General features: G+C 56.9%; 1 protein-coding gene across 2 annotated transcripts in view; it reads right to left on the minus strand.

Annotated features, from left to right (window-relative positions):
• Positions 1-16382, minus strand: part of SYT2 (synaptotagmin 2) — a 109384-nt gene that overhangs the window by 40913 nt on the left and 52089 nt on the right. Inside the window, exon 1 of one of the 2 annotated variants that reach the window (XM_047705454.1) lies at positions 3391-3911. The exons of the other annotated variant lie outside the window; for it this stretch is intronic. The gene's annotated coding sequence lies outside the window, so the exon portion shown is untranslated. Of the gene's footprint in view, positions 1-3390; positions 3912-16382 lie in introns of those variants that run through there. 2 annotated transcript variants of the gene reach the window in all.

Consider the following 16382-nt stretch of genomic DNA (forward strand, 5'->3'; position numbering starts at 1 on the left):
AGGCTCAGAGAGCTTACATAATTTGCCCAACTTCACACAACTCATAAGAAGAGAGAGCCAAGATGAGAACCCAGGTCTGTCTATGTGCAAAGCCTTTGCTCTTAACCCTCAGCATTCTTACTAAGAGAAAGACGGCATCCCCTCTCCCCAGGCTGTCCTTGAATTGTGACCAAGGGGCAGGGAGTCTTGATGCCCAGATCATGCCCACAAACCTCCCATCCATCCCACTGAGCCTCAGCAAGGGCAGTGCCAACCGGGCCCTGAACCCAAAGGGTTGGAAGGACCTTGGATTCATCTCAAGCAACCTTTCACTTTGCAAATGAAGAATCAGAGGACTGTGGATGGGACTTGCCTAAAGTCACTCCAAGAGCTGGCCCTGCCACCCCTCCTCCCAGCCCACCAGGGCACCCTGTCCGGTCTGGCTCTGGGGTCTGGGATCCTGAGAGCTCCCCCAGGGCTGAGCCAGGGCCTTTGCCAGCCCTTCCACCCAGCCCAGACATGCCTCTGGCTCCTTGCCCCCCAGGATCCAGTCTCAGCCCTCCCTAGGCTTGTGGGGGGGGCTCATTCCTGGAAAGTTCAGGAAGTGGAATCAAACCCTCATGTGTCCTCACCATGGAAGGGACCAGAGGTGTGGCAGACAGTGGGGAAGGGAGAGCTAGAGGCAAACAGGTATGAGGTTATAGGAAAGTCAAGCAGTTTTTTTTCTTTCACATGAAGATTCTACTGCAGAATGATGTTAATGATGAGAGAGGAGGGGGGGAAAGGGGGAAAGAGAGAGGGAGAAGGGGAAAGAGGGAGGGGGAGAGAGGGAGGGAAAGAGGGAGACAAGGAAGGAGAGGAGGAGGGAGGGGGAAAGAGGGAGGGGAAAAAAGGGATGGGGAGAGAGGGAGGGAGAAAGAGGGATGGGGAGAGAGGGAGGGAGAGAGGGAGGGAGAAAGGGAAGGAGAGAGGCAGCCGTCCCATAGGGAAGCTCTGGAAGCCCAGAGGAGATCCCAGGGCCCCCTCCGCAGGGAGGCCCACCTGCTCCTGCAGGCTTTCTGGGTACCACGACTAGCAGCTACCCACTCACTGAGGACACAGAGGGCTCAGCACTGGATGAAGCATTTTTTGAGCATTTCTTGTTTAATCCTCACAACAATCCTAAAATACCACGACTATTTTCATTTCAACCGAGTAACTGAAACTCAAAGATGTAAAATCCTGTATCTCGCTCAAGGTCACTCAGCTAACAACCAGTAGAGCCCAGGGTCTCCCAAGGATTCACTCCTTGGTGTGCAAGGCCTTGAAAGGGGTCCCTCCATATAGGGAGTTGAGGCTCTGGTGGTCTCTGCGCTGGGGACAGAAGCACTGGGGACAGAAGCATGTGTGAGGCTGAGGCTGGGGAGCACCACCTGCCCCCATCACCCAGCCAAGCCCCCTGCTGGCTACTCAGACACAAGTTCGGAACTCCAGCCACAGAACCACAAGGTGGGAAGGGCTGGGGGAAGTGATTCAGTTCAACCCTCTCCTTGGACAGGTGAGGAGAGCAAGGAAGGGGCTTGCCCAAGGTCACACAAGGTCACACAAATTGGAGGCAGGGCTTGGAATGAAACTCTTGGCTCCTGTCTTAAGCCAGGACTCTCCCCCCACGACACCCTGAGGCCCAGGGAGAAACTAAGGTCCCATCCCACCTGCAGACAAAACCAGAGTTCACCCGAGAAGGAGTGAGACGAGGTTTTCCTATGGCAGAGGCTTCGAGGCTGCCCAGTGGAGTGCTGGGGGCTACGTTAGTGGAGATCTCTCTAATCAGAGACAGGATCTTTCTAAACATAATTCCTTCAGATCACCCTTGTCTGAGGTGGATGCAGCCCTGTCCAGAGCCAGGGGCCAGACAGCATGACCTTGGGGGGTTCTTGACATCCCCCTTTTGCCCAGGGGACTCCTATCTGTCCCTGGGAATCTCTTCCCAGGGAAGCTCTGCGCCCTGCAAGGACATGTGGCGCTACGAAGCCGGATAATCTCACATCCGGACTGGAAATTCTCGAATGGGAAGAAATGATGGATGAGCAGGCAGAGGGTCTCAAGGCCCCGATAACTTTCTTAGGGGGCGGGGACCCACAGCTTCCCCAGAGGCTAGGTCACAGCAGGAAGGCAGTTCCTGCGGCTGCACCCCATCCATTCCTTCCATTGGCCTCCCCTGCATGCTGGGGCCTGCAGGTATCAGAACGAGGAGACTTCAGATCCAGAAGCTCCAAAACCCCATTCTGCAGATTACCAGACTGAGGTTCAGAGGACCAAGTGAGTTGTCCAAGGTCACAGGCTGGGTCAGAATGGAAGCTTCCTGACTTCCCCTGGAACGCTGGGTACACAGTTCCACACTGCCATCTCCTCCCCAGGAAGTGAGCGCGGAGCTCCCCGCAGAGAGGCCTTGGATCAAGGGCGTGAGTTCCTAGGCTCCAAAGCAAGGGACAGGCATCCCGGAGGCTGGTTCCCCTGACCACCCTGTTCCCCACCTTGTCCCCATTCCTGACTGGAGCACCAAGTGTCTCCATCTTCGTGAAGTTCAGAGAGGTGCAACAACTTGTCCAAGGTCACACAGCAAACTGAATAGAGCATGTCCTCCTCCTGCGCTGTTGCCCCTTCCCCAACCCCCACCCGTGTCTCCAAGCTCTGCCGCTTGCCAGAATCCTTAGGACCGGGCTTCCTCCAACAAACGGAGCCGCGGCGCTTGTTGGGAGTATGAAAAAGTTTCGAGGAGAGGAAGGGGCGAAGATGCCGCGGTCCATTCCAGCCCCAGAGCGCTGCGGTGGCGCTGGGGGCGCGGAAGGGAATAGAGAGCTCCGCGCACCGCCAGCGTCCACAGCGCGTCCCGCTCTGCGCCAGGGGGCTCCCGAGCTCCGCGCGCGGGGCCCTTTGGCTCAGCCTCACTGCGGCGGGGGCGGCGGGGGGCCCCACGTGCCCCGCACCCACTTTTCACAGTACACCCACTCCATCGGCCTCCTCCGCACCGCCTCCTGCCGTGCCCCGCTAGCCCCGGGTGCCCGCGCAGATGCGCCGCGGCCTCTCTCGCCTTCTCCCCGCGCGCGTCCCGCGCTACCCGCGAGGAGAAGCAGGGCAATGGCGAGGGGTTCCCGGCATAATTCAGGACGCTTCCCCCGGGACCCCCCCGGTGGTTCGGAAGCAAGTGGATTTCCGAAGCCCACTGCCCCCACCGCGGGCTCCGTCCCGCACTTAGTTTATCCGGCTGTGAGCGCCGAGCCCAGAAAAAGTCGGAGCGTCCCAGATTGGCGACCCTGCATCCATCCGCCCCGCGCCCCAGGCCCTCCGGGTGGCCGCGGATGGTCGGCGCGCTGCTGCGCTCGGGACCACGCGTTGCCCTCGCAGGGTGTCCCCGCCCGGGGCGGCTCTTACCGGGGACGTCCGTGCGCGGTGCGGTGTGAGCTCGCCCAGAGGCCAGAGCGCGGGGACGGCCGGGGTCTCGAAGTCGCGGTCCCCTCTTTCCACTTCGCGGCGGGCCGGGCCGCTGCGGCTCTCCTCCCGCCCGCCGGCTCCCGGCTCGCCGGCTCGCCCGCGCTCTCTCTCTCTCTGCAGTAGTAACAGCCCGATCCCGCTCCCCCCGCCCGCCAATTGAGATGCTCCTCACATCCGCCTGCACACGGCGCGTGCCGGCCCCTCCGAGGGCGATCCCCGCAAACCGCGGCGCAGGGCCCCCACCCCAGCAATCCCGGCTCGGGGGAGGCCGCCCCCGCACGCCCCGCGCCCCCCTGCTCGGGTCCGGACCGCCGGTGGGCGGGGAGGGAGGGGCGACAGGGAAGGGGAGGTGTGTGCGAGGGAGACGCGGCGTGCGGGAAAGGGGTTCGACCCGGCGCGCCCCTAGAGAAGTTTGCGGTGGGTGGGGCCGGCCTCGGGTCCCCAAAGCCCCGCGGGGCAATGCGGAGGAGTCCCCTCCCGCCCCCTGCCCTCCTGCGACACTCCCCACCCCACCCGCGCCACCCACGAGCTTTACGAGCCTCTCGGGAGCGGGGACTGGCTGGGGGAGGGGCGCGGGGAGGGGGATCGCTGCGCGGTCGGGAACAGACTAGCGGGTAGGAGGGAGCCGATTTGCTTCAGGGGATACGGATGAAGGTTTTCCTGAGTCGGGAACGGAAAGAAAAGGGAGGGAGAAAGGGAGTGATGGAGACAAAAGGCAGAGAGCAGAGAAGGGGCGGTGGGGGGTGTCTGGCCCGGAGAGCTCGGACGGGGCGCAGGCCCCCGCTTCAGGGCGGGAGGGCTAAGTAGGGACGGGCACCCGGGACTCTCCTCCCGTCTCTCGGGAAGGGAGGAAGCGGGTGGAGGGGCCCCTGGGGAGCGAGGGGGAAGTGTGCGCTGCCCTGGACCTGGGCCTGGCCCCCAGGTAGGAACCCACCGAAAGGGCTCCGGCCGGAAGAACCCAGAGACTCCCCGCTTGCCACAACTCCGCTTTCTCCCTCTTGGGGAACGCCAGGCCTCAACCCTTAAAGAGCACCGAGAGGACCAGGAGTTGCCCCGACTCTCAGGGCAGGAAGGGGCGGGGAGGGCTGCGAACCGGGTCGGGCTCCTTTGCCTGGCCTCACCCTCGAGCCTCCGCCCTCAGGGCTCCAGCTCACCCCGTCCAGTTCGTGCTGGTGTGGTGCCACCACCCATCCCTGGACCTTCCCAGCCCCACCCCACCCCACCCCTGCCCTCTTCCCCACGGCTTCCCCTCCCCCTCAGCTTCCTCCCGTTTGCTCCTGCACTTCAGATCCAGACTCAAGAATCAACTTTGGGGTTTGACTCAGGAGGTGATTCTCCCGTCACGCCCCACCCTCCGAAAAAAAATTCCCATATGTGTTATGTGTTGGGGAGGGCGTCCCTCAGAGCTTTCCAGGGCTTCTTATCTCCACAGAGTGTGAGGAACCCTGGGAATTCCCCATACCTGCAGCGAATCCCCTCTCCCTGGCCCAGCCCCCTGACAACATCACCCCAGAGCCCGGCCACTGCAATACTGCGACACCCGCAGCTTCTGGCTGGGCTGGAGCCTCTCTTTAGAACAGCAGCTCGCTAGTCACGGCCCCTGGGCTGCAGAAATAGCTGATTCGGGGATTTCCAGGCTGCGATAGAGTGGGGGAGCGTGTGCCACCCACCGATGTGGGGCCGCACATCGCTGCTGGGAAGGGGGTGTGTGTGCGCGGCTGTGTGTGTGTTTAGGTGTGGGCTAGGGGACAAGACAGTGGCCCGACGAGAACTCTCTGGTCAGCTCTGCTGACCCCTCACCATCCTTCGGATGGAAAAGGGGATCGACCATCAAAGCTTCAAGGTCAGATGCTCCGCAGGGAGGACACTAGGGATTCTCCCCCACAGCACCACACCGAGGACCACAGGGCTGCCGGCCTCCCACACTGCGGGGGGCTTGTCACTTGGCTGCTGCCTTTCTAGAGGAAGAAACGCTTCTCTTTTGAGATCCACCAAAGGCTTTTTTGCCAGGAGGAGGGATAAAAGGGCTGAAAGTTCAGTGGCCTGGATGGGGCACAGACTGGGATGTCCTGAGACACTGGGACAGCGGATGCCTTGACGACTGCAACGGACTGCTGCGTGGATGCTGGGGGATGGAGGACAGGAAGCCCCTGGCTCTTTCTGGTAAAATGGAGGAAAAGATACCTGAGTCTTATCAAAGCTTCTGCCAGTTAAATTGGGTCTAATGACAGAAAATAAAGCATTTATATAGGACTGTGTCTGCTCATGAAAATCCCTGTGTTCAATGTATAAGCCTCCTCCACTGTGGCCTCTCCCTTCCTGGGGGAGTGGGATTCTGATAGGGTAGGGAAGGATCAGGTGACATTTGCACAGGCAGGGGGCTGGGTCAAGATGGGGAAGGGGTAGCAGTGTGGTCCTTTGAGAAAAGCTAGCTTGGGTTTGCTGAGAGCCCCTAGGGCCCCAGAGGGGCACCCCCACCACAGTCCACTATAGGGTGGTAGCAACAGCTTATAGCCTTGATTTTACTTGTTCCTTTCAAGCAATCCCAGGAGGTAGCAAGGCAAGAAAGGGACAATTCTTCACTGAGGTATAGGGAGCCCTCAAAGGGGGAGTGACTCCCCCAGGTGCCTGTGTTGTTTTGGTAGGGAGTTAAGAGCATGGAGCTGGGTCCTGTGACCTCACATGCTGACCCTCTGAGCTGGTTGTATAGCTCCAGCTGGGGCCTGTTCCCCAGGGGCTCCTTACGGTTACCTCTCCTACCGCCTTCTTGCAGATGTTTCTAGATGTGGCCCCTGCCCACCCTCCAGCTCGGCCTGCCACCCCCCCAACTCCCTCACCCTCTGAGCCCCAGCTGCCCTGATCTTGCAGGTCTGGAAAGGGCTGTGCTCTTCCCTCCCACAGAGCCTTTGCACAAGCTGTTCTCTGATGGAGGACACTTGTCCTCTCTGCCCCACGTCACCACACCAACTCCCCTCTGTACTGCCTGCCAATCTCAATTCCCTGGGACCTCTCTTGTGTACTTCTCATCTGTAGCACTTGTCACCCTTGCCATTTCCTGCTGGAAACTACCCCCCCCCCAGACTGTAAGCTCCAGGAGGGAAAGGAACCCCTGCCCATCCAGCTGGTGCAGAGTCAGCACCCAATAAATCTTAGTGGTTCTAAGTTTCAGGGTCCTCAAATCCTGGCACAGCCACTTGTGTGCTGTGCTGTGTGACCTTGGGCAAATTACATAACCTCTCTGAGCCTCAGCTCTCTTACGTGCAATGTGGGGATTTTAATTATAAAATAGGGTTATCTCAAGGATTACAAGGGGTAATTAATGTAGAGAGACTAACAGTGCCATTCCTCACATATCCATGTTAGAGAAATAAAGGTTGTAAAGAAATACAAATGAATGAGGATTGAAGGAAGAAAGGAATGGCCCATATTCCTCTGCTTCTAAGCTTCTCCATGGGGTGCTCAGTGAATCTCCTCTCCTTGCCCTCCCCAGGCTTCCAGGACCAAGTAGTCAGCATCTGCCGTGGCTCCTTCCTCCCCACCCAGGCTTTGCCTTTCAGCCCAACATGGCTTCTCTGCTCTGACCCTGCGCTGGCTTCAGCGGCTGGCACAACCCAAGCCTGCTTGGAGCTTGGCAGAAGGCACTGGCAGAGCCTAGCACAGGGCAGCAAGGTAGCCTCCTTCCTGATCTGTATCAGCATCTCCCAGAAAATCATCTCCAACTAAAACCAGTCCCCTCACCTCCCTTCCGGTGAGATGGCAAAGTTTGAGCTCCTCCTACACAGAAATTCTGGAGCTGCCCCGGAGCTCTGGGCTCTAGGCCAACGCCGCAGGATCGGGCTCCTGTGGCCCATATGTTTCCTGGGCCCTGGGATGGAGGGCCATGTGGGGAAGAGGTGTCCTGAAGAGGACTTTGCAGGCTCCCCAGGCTGGCGTCCTGTTGCTGGTCGGATGTCCTCCTTTCTGTGTGAGTGACCCGGGCCTTCCTGAAAGCTAGTGCTTAGCAGGTTGACAGCCCCTTCCCCCCAGCCCTGTTCCACGAGTAGCCCCACAGCCGGTGCTCTGGAGGAGCAGCTAAGGCAGCCTTGCTGGAAACCCCCAGGCCACAGCCCAAGCCCAGGCTGACTGAGAGAAAGAAGGGAGGAGAGAGGAGAAGAGGAGGGTTGAAAAGCCAACCTAGCTCTTCACCTTGACCAAGTTCCCTCTCCATTCCAGACCTGTCCAGACAAAATAATGACTCTCCATTCTTCCCTTCCAGAAATGCAACTGGATTTATGCAAAGAGCTTCTAAATCCTGCAGCCGCCACCAACTAGTGTTAGCACTCATGCTAACAGAGCCCCGCTCCTCCTCTCCCCCCACCACCCCTACTCCTGTCCCTCCCTCCCCCTCAGCTTCACTGAGCAGCGGTCTCTAGTGTTTGTCATGGGGCCGTAAGACTTAGAATCATGGGATCTTCACAGCAGTCCTAGGTGACAGGGTGGACACTACGCTGGGTAAAAACACAGGCTCCGGGGTGCCTGGGTGGCTCAGTCATTAAGTATCTGCCTTCAGCTCAGGTCATGATCCCAGTGTCCTGGGTTCGAGTCCCATATCGGGCTCCCTGCTCAGCGGGGAGCCTGCTTCTCCCTCTCCAGCTCCCCTGCACTTGCATTCCCTCTCTCGCTATCTCTCTCTGTCATAAATCAATAAAAAATATTAAAAAAAAAACCTGCAGGCTCCAGCTGTATAACCTTGGGCAAGTTTCTCAACCTCTGGGCGCCTCATCTGTAAACTAGGAACAAAAATGGTATCTATCTTGTGCAGTCATTATGAATATTACATGAATCAATACATGTGAGACACTTAGAACAATGTCTGGGACATAATAAGTAGTTAGTACATGTTAGCTCTTATTTTTATATTATCTCTATTTTGCAGGTGAGGAAACTGATAAAAATAGCTACTATTTATTAACTGCTTACTCTGTGCTAGGCAGTTTATATGTTGTCGGGGGCGAGAAGTCTGGGACAGTTACAGCCAAGAACCATCTGCACACACTAAATCTGGGGTGTGCGCAGACACCCCTCCTCTTCTGGAGTATGTATTTGCATCCGTTGGTTTACATGGGGGCTACACATTATAGGGAAGCTTGAACTTCGCCTATAATGGACTCTAGACACAGGAAGTTTCTGATAGTCAAAAAGAAGGAATATGGCTGACAAAATGAGCCAGACCCCACAGGAGGGCTTGAGGGTTAGAGGGAGTGACCCTCCAGGTTGAGGAGAGTGGCTAGCACTTGACCTTGCCTGATTCAGTGGTCTGCAAAGAAAAAGAGCTGTGTGTAAACTGAAGGGAGGTCTCACGGGCTGGCTTCCCAAATCTGACACCTCGGGCTCAGGCCACCCTGTCCCTCAGATGAGTATTTCACGGTGGGGGGTGGGGAATACTGTTCTCCATCTCCCCTTTGAAAGAGCACTTGCGGGGCAGGGGAAAGATGGAGAGCCCGGGCTGATGGGCACATCAGAGGGAGGAGCAGGGAGAGGCTGCAAAGAACAGCTGGGACAATGACAAGGTGTGGGGAACCAAGACACCAAGACACCAACAGCAGGGTCAGCCCAGAGCCACGTGGAAGCACGCATTAGGAGGACCCCACACAGGCACTGGCTGCAGCAGACTTAGGAACTAGACTTCCTGTAGGAGCAGGTGGGTGCGTGGAGCTGATGCAGGGCGGGTACTGAGATGCTAAAACACAGTGACAGCCGTGGGGACAGGAAACACACATGGGGAGCGTGTTCTGTGCCAGGCACTGTTTAAGTGTTCAACATGAACTTACTTAATGCAACAACCTTAGGACCGAGGATCTTCTTATTCCCAGTTTACAGATGGGGAAACTGAGGTAGACAGAGGTAAAGTAACCTGCCAAGATCATGCAGCTAGGAAGTGGAAGATGGAGGATTTGATTCTGATTTTCTGCTTCTGAGGCCATGCTCTCAATTCCTCTGTCCCATGTCTTGCCAATCCTTAGCATGTGCCCTTGTTCCTAACCAAAGCAGGACAGGGGTGGGGACGCTGGGTCCTCCATAAGTTTTTACAACGACCTTAAGAAATCAGTGTTTGTCCCCATCTCACAGCTGAGTAAACTGAGGCTCAAAAAATGCAAATGATTTGCCCAAGTTCACATAGCTGGGAAGTGCCAGAGCCGGGATCCGAGGGCTGGCCTATGGGGCCCTCACAGTCATCCAGCTCCTGGGGTGTGACATGACTTGTTCAAGACCACCCAGCTACCTCCGGTCTCTCAGGCTGCTGTAAGTTCAGTCCCAGTCTTACTGTCACAAGAGAACAAATCACCTCCATGTCCCCCGTTTTCCTGGACATGAGGAGGGAGTCCAAGTGCTCTCTAGTCTCAGGCCGGACATGTAGGCCGTCTAAGAACAGCTGTTTGGCAGAGGGCCCTGAGGAGGGAAAGGGACTTGTGTCAGAGGATCTTCCCAGAGAATTCAGGAAGCCAACGTAATCAGCTCCCACTACCGTGGGTGTGTAAGTGGCAGTCCGAGGAGCTCTGTCTACCTGGGCAAGCCTCAAGCTTCCAGGTCAGTCTGCCCACCTGCGAGCCGGGATTTTAGCTGGCCTGAGACAATCACCAGAAGGGGACTCGTGTTTGCACAAGGTGACATTTCTGTCGCCATCTACTGGTCAGAGGATATATGTACAGGACATAGCCTGAGCGTATATTCCTTTTGGCGTGACTTTGGTCTAGTGGGTCATTGGAATTTATTTGTCAGAGGGAGAGGGAGAGCACAAGTAGGGGGAGCGGCAGGCAGAGGGAGAAGCAGGCTCCCCAAGGAGCAGGGAGCCTGACACAAGGCTCCATCCCAGGACCCTGGGATCATGACCTGAGCTGAAGGCAGATGCTTAACCGACTGAGCCACCCAGGAGTCCCTGGAGGGAGCAACTTTAAGCCACCCAGGTGAGGGCCCCGTGCAAGGCCTGGAAGCAGTGTGCTGTCAGCAGCAGTGAGCTCAGCGGCCATACCGGACAGAGAAGAGGCGGGCCACTGCCATAAGTAGGTGAGAGATGATCCCAGCCTGGACAGGGAGCACAGAGGGAATGAAGAGGAAGGGGAGGAAGACTCCCCATACTGGTGTCTGGGAGTGCAGGGTGGGGGAGAGGAGCCCAAGAGGGCCCTGATGTGGGGCTCGTGTCTCACCACCTTCCAAGATGGCGGAGCCATTCACTAGGAGAAGTAGTTCCCCCAAAGGGGGATGCGGGGCGGGTGAGGGAGGGGGATGTGAGCTGTGAGTTCATTTGCAGGTGGGTTCTGTGGGGAACCTGTGCTAGATTTAGGAGATGTTTGGGGGGTACTTGGAAACGCGGGCCTGGAGTTCAGGAAGGAGGCTTAGACAGGAGATATGCCTTTGGAAGTCACTGATTAATAAATGAGAGAGAAAACCTTGCTCTGAAGATGTTAATGACCCAGTGAGTGGCAGCGACTGGATCTGACCCCCAGCTGTTGTATCCCTATGCTGGTTACTTCTCCCACCTCAGCACATTCCTACCTATTAACAGTTACTACTTCGGGGCACCTGGGTGGCTCAGTCGGTTAAGCGGCTGCCTTCGGCTCAAGTCATGATCCCAGGGTGCTGGGATTGAGCCCCACATCAGGCCCTTTGTTCGGCAGGGAGCCTGCTTCTCCTTCTCCCTCTCCCTCGGCCTGCCTGCCTGCTGCTCCCCGTGCTTGTGCTCTCTCTCATTATCCATCTCTCTATGTCAAATAAGTAAAAATATTTTTAAAAATAGTTACTACTTTTCAGGTGTAAATTTCTATTCCAGTATTATTCTACCCATTTTACAGAATTGGAAAGTCGAGACACATTTTAAAATAAGCCACAGAAGTTGATTAGAGAGTTTGAAGTAGTGTCCGTCACAGCCATTCAGCCAGAACTCTCTCTGAGATTCTCCCTCTGCAGAGCGGGTGGCAGTCGATGCCCACGGAAAGGACGCCGCTGGAGAGAGAACACCCCCTACCCCTTTGCCTTGAGTGAGTGGCATCTCAGCTCAGGACAGTTTGGAAGTCTGGCTTGCTGGGGAGAAGTGGGCATGTGTCGAGGGTTGTGGTGGTGGCAAAGTTGGAACTCATGGGCCGTGCAGATGTTGCGGGGGGCAGGGAGTGTGAGGGGGTTCAGTTCCCATCTTCACTGTTTTCCCAGAATCCACCACACAGACCTCCTAAGCTTCTTCTTTTTTTTTTTTTTTTAAGATTTTATTTATTTATTTGACAGACAGAGATCACAAGTAGGCTGAGAGGCAGGCAGAGAGAGAGAGGGAAGCAGGCTCTCCGCTGAGCAGAGAGAACCCGATGTGGGGCTCGATCCCAGGACCCTGAGACCATGACCTGAGCCGAAGGCATAGGTTTTAACCCACTGAGCCACCCAGGAGCCCCCCTCCTAAGCTTCTTATCTCTCACTCTCCTTCGGTGGCTGGCACCTGTCCTTCTGCAGGAGACCCATCCCAGATCAATCTGTCTTCCCTGCTTTCTGCTTCCTTGACAACAACGGATGAGCACGGGGGGACAGGACCGTCCCCCTGCAATGGTGGGATGGCTGGAGCTCCAGGGCCAAGGCGGGAGGCCACCTACTGCGGTGCTTCTCAACGTCCATCCGTCACCAGAGGAGCTGGAAAGAAGGATGGCCAGTTTCCCCCTGCCCCCGCCCGGAGATTCAGATTCAATTAGCCTGGGAGGGGCCCGGGCATCCGTCATTCTCTGTGTAGCCAAGGGTGAGAACGGACGGCTTGAGAACCGGTCTTCCCCTGTGGCTTCAAAGTCAGACCTGGAGTCTCTGCTCTGCCTTACTGTCAATGGTGCCACTTGGATGAATGACTTAAACTCTCTGAGTTCTGTTTCTTTCTCTGAAGGAACGTTCAGAGCCAATTCACCCAAGAGAGCACATATAGCACCGTGCCTCGAGCTTGGGCTGCCCTTTGATACCTGTCACTCGGCCCCCAACCTCCAACTCCCTCAGAGCGTGGGGCTTCCTCTTAAGCAAAACTTGCGAGAAGTCCCCCAGCTTGGCAACCCACGGAAAATAGGTCTCTCCCCAAGGCTGGCGTTCCCCCACTGACTCCGCATGTGTGGCTGGATACCGCGGTGCCATTACCTTCACTGAAAACCCTGAGCATCATCCTTTTCTAGCGGCAACCAGGCAAAAGGCTGCCCTCTGGCCATCGCGGCCCTTCCTGAACTGGCCCCATCGGATCATTCCAGCTCCCTTGCTCTGCCCTCAGTGCCGACCCTCCTGAGCCATCCAGCCGTCTGCACCTGCCCATGCAGGGACGGGTCTCCCTGCACATATTCAAACAGCCACCTGGAGCACCTTTCATTGTCCCTCAAATCCCTCCCCTCCCCAGACGCCGTCTCTTCCTTCCTGGCGCCAGTCCTCCCTGGCTGGTCCTCGAGGACACACCGTTCCATGCTCCATTACTCGCTCTCTGCGTGGCTCTCCGGCTGCTTCAGGGAAAACTGTAAACTTGGGGACGTCAGGGCTCATCCTAGCAGTTGGATCGAGCCCCCAGTAGGTGCTTAATCAGTCTGGACTGATCACTCATGGGGACGTCAGAAAGAGACTGGAAGCTTTGCACCCAAGACTGTCCCCAGAGACTGGGAGCAGGGCGTTGGGGGGGGGGGGCTCTTGAATCCTACTTCAAAGACTCTAGCCTCAGTTTCCAGATGTGGGAAGAGAGACTGGGGGCTAGAGTCCCGGATGGGGGCGGGGGCTCCTCGGGTCAGCCTGTGGCTCTGGGTGAACCATGTCGTGTGACCCTGTCCCCACACCTCCTGGGCCACCATGGTCATCATCCGTACATCTTCTCTTCTCCCCCTCAGGAGGCGGCCCTGGTCTAGGAAGCTGGGAACCAGGGCTCTGGGTCTGCCCCTGTGTGACCTTCGCTAAGTAATTCTCTCTCTGGGGTGACATCTCAAAGCCCTGGAAATCCTATGTCTTTATCAGGGGGTCCATGAGGTAATGGATGGTCATGGGCCTTCCAGTGCCCAGGCAGCCTACTTTCAGCCCCCAGGGACCCTCTCTCCTTCCCCCTCCAGGCCCCAAATGGGGGAAATTAATTGTGTGTTCATGTCCCACCCCTTGCCCAGCCATAGCCGAGCTTACTGGGGAAATTAGGGTGACATTGGTGCAAATAATTGAGTGTCTTTCCCAAAACGGTCTTCAGGCCCTGTTGCTTTAGCTGCTGCTTAAATGGATGAGCTAATTAATTTAACTAATTGTTCTTGAGGACTCATATTTTCAGTCACATCACCTAAAGGCACATTCTCCCAAGAAGGCCACTCAGTAGCCCCCAGTCTCTGTCGGACCAGGCTTTGGGGGAGCCTGTGATAGCTGCCCCCACCCTGCGTGCTCTACACTCCCCGGATCTTTTAGGAACCAGAACCTTCTCCAGCCTCTATCCACACGCAAAACCCAGGGCTCTACACTCTCCCTCACCAGTTCATTCATCCGTTCAACAGCTTTGTGCCTACCTCATGTGTCAAAGCCTGTTCTTGGCATTGAGGTGTCAATGAGGAGTAGGAGCAGACAAGGCTGTGCCCCATGGGGTGTTCAGTCTACTTACAGATAAGACACTAATCCTACGACCACAAACACACACACACACACACATGCATGCGCGTGCACGTCAGATCTATACTATAGTCAGTACTGTGAAGGGGTGTGAGACGGTACTATACAACTCTACTAGACAGACTTCATGGGGGAGATCAAGGACGGCTTCCTGGAGGAAGTGGCCCCTGAACTGAAGCTTGAAGGCTGCACAGAAACTAACCAGAGAGGAGGAAGGGAAGTGCATTCCAGGCAGGGTGAATAGCTACTTCGCAATGCAGGTAAGAGACTGGCTGGACCAGAGGGCTGGAGAGGGACAGAAGTGGAGGGCTTTTTTTTTTTTTTTTCATTTTTTTTTAATTAATTTGAAGTGGATGGTTTTAAGAGAAGGGACTAGCTTTGGTATGGGGTTGGATATGAAGGGAGGGGGTGGGGGAAGCGTTAATAATCACTCCTAAGCTTCTGGTCTGTGCTGCTGGCTGGATGGGGAGGTCACTCACTGGGACAGAAAACCCTAGAGTCAGACAGGTGTGGGCAGTGGGTATAAGCATGAGCTGGATGCCGAGGTGTCTCTGAGGCCCCCAAACAGGGATGCTGAATGCGCAGATGATCAAGTGGCGGTGTTCGTGGAAAGAGCGGAAAGAGCGGGCTGCGCTGGAAATGCGCGTCTACACGTCCCCTACGAAGAGGTGGGGGCTGATGCGGCAGGGTGTGGTCGGTCAGATGACAACTGTCCTGGGAGCGGCAGCTCGAGCGAGCAGGTACAACTGGCCCCAACCGCAGCCCTGTGAGACGACAGATGCAAGCGCGCGCCCCATTTCCACAGTGTCATCTGGTTCTCTTTTCCTCTCTCAGGGTCACGTAGGTTTCCTGTTTCCTTTATCTCCTGTTAAACCGACAGCTGTGTGAGTGAGACTCTCCCTGTGACAAGGGACCACTGCCTCGTTCACAAGGGACACCACGGTTCAGCTGGGCACTGTGCCGAGTCTTTCCCTGTTTTCACTTACTGCGTCTCTGAGGCAGAGACCCCTGTCCTTGCTTTTCAGAACAGGATGCAGAGCTCACAGAGGTGAGCAGCGTTCCCAGGGTCAGGCCTGTGTGATGCGTTCTCACTTCCACATGTGTCTCCCCAGAAGCGGTGGGTGTGTGCTACAGGACCTAAGAGACCCTGAGAGCACTGGGGACCAGAAGATTCCGTACCTGGTTTCCTCCAGCTGCTCCCAGGCCTGCGAAGATGCAGGTAGGGAGGGCACAGGGGCCTCGGGGGGCCAGAAGTGCTGGGCCAAACCGGGGAGAGGTCTGGGCCAGTGACTTCCTGGTCAGCGCAGCAGTGGGAGACTGAGGCAGGGAGTGGGACCAGAAAGCGTGGCCTGTGCGCCCAGAGGAGGCTGTGCTGGGGAGAGGGGGAGGGCAAGGTGAGAGAAGTAAGCCCGCACACAAGAGTGGGAGCAGAAAAGGGCAAGCTAGCCTAGGGGGGTGCCAAGGACTCCAAACCTGAGGGCCAAGGGGCTCCCGCCACGTCCTGCCCACCCCACCTGCTGCCCACCCTGCGGGCTTCATTGCCAGTAGGAGACGAGGGTAGGACCCAGTCTTACTGGGGCTGTGGAGGATCTGGGAGGGGGCTTAGCAGGACAGAAGCCAGGAAATCCTCCCAGCTGCAGCCGCTTAGAGGTAGAACAGCAGGTGTTTCCAGCAATTGGTCCCGCAGCTCGTGGTGGGCTGGGATGAGGGACCGTGAGGCACTGCGGGCAGGGGCGGGCTATGGGATACACACGTGTGCGTGCAGGGACACACAAGTGTACACGCACATATGCAGGGACACACGTGCATGAGCAAGCACACGCATACACGCGCGCACACACACCCCAATAGGGGTAGTCAGTGGAGGTGGTCAGTCATAATCCAGGGGCTGGGATAACCCAGGGGCTGAATGATCGTAGCTGTATGACTCCGAGGCAAACAATCCTCTCTGGACCGCCATACCTTCAGCTCCCCAGGGCTGCTTCTGCTCCCCTCTCTCCTTGACTTTGCTGCTTTTTATTCTAGACCCAGAGCAGGAGCGATGTGGTCCTCCATCTGGGCATCTGGCCGCTCCCTCCTCTCCAGGGCCCCAGAGAACCTGAGACTCAAAGCTGAGAGTGGGAGGGGCCAAGACCGAGGGACCCGGCCTGGGTTTGAGTCTTGGCTGCTGCTTCCTAAGCCGGACAGCCTTGGGGAAGAGTCCTGAACCTTCCCAGGGCTCAAGTGTCATCCTGAAAAGCAGAAAACCACACTTCTTTCAGCAAGGACGCTGCGAAGTTTTGAGGATTACAAGGCACGTTGACTCAACCCACTCAGACCCACCG

Source organism: Lutra lutra, chromosome 15 (assembly GCF_902655055.1).
Source record: "Lutra lutra chromosome 15, mLutLut1.2, whole genome shotgun sequence".
NCBI lineage: Eukaryota > Metazoa > Chordata > Mammalia > Carnivora > Mustelidae > Lutra > Lutra lutra.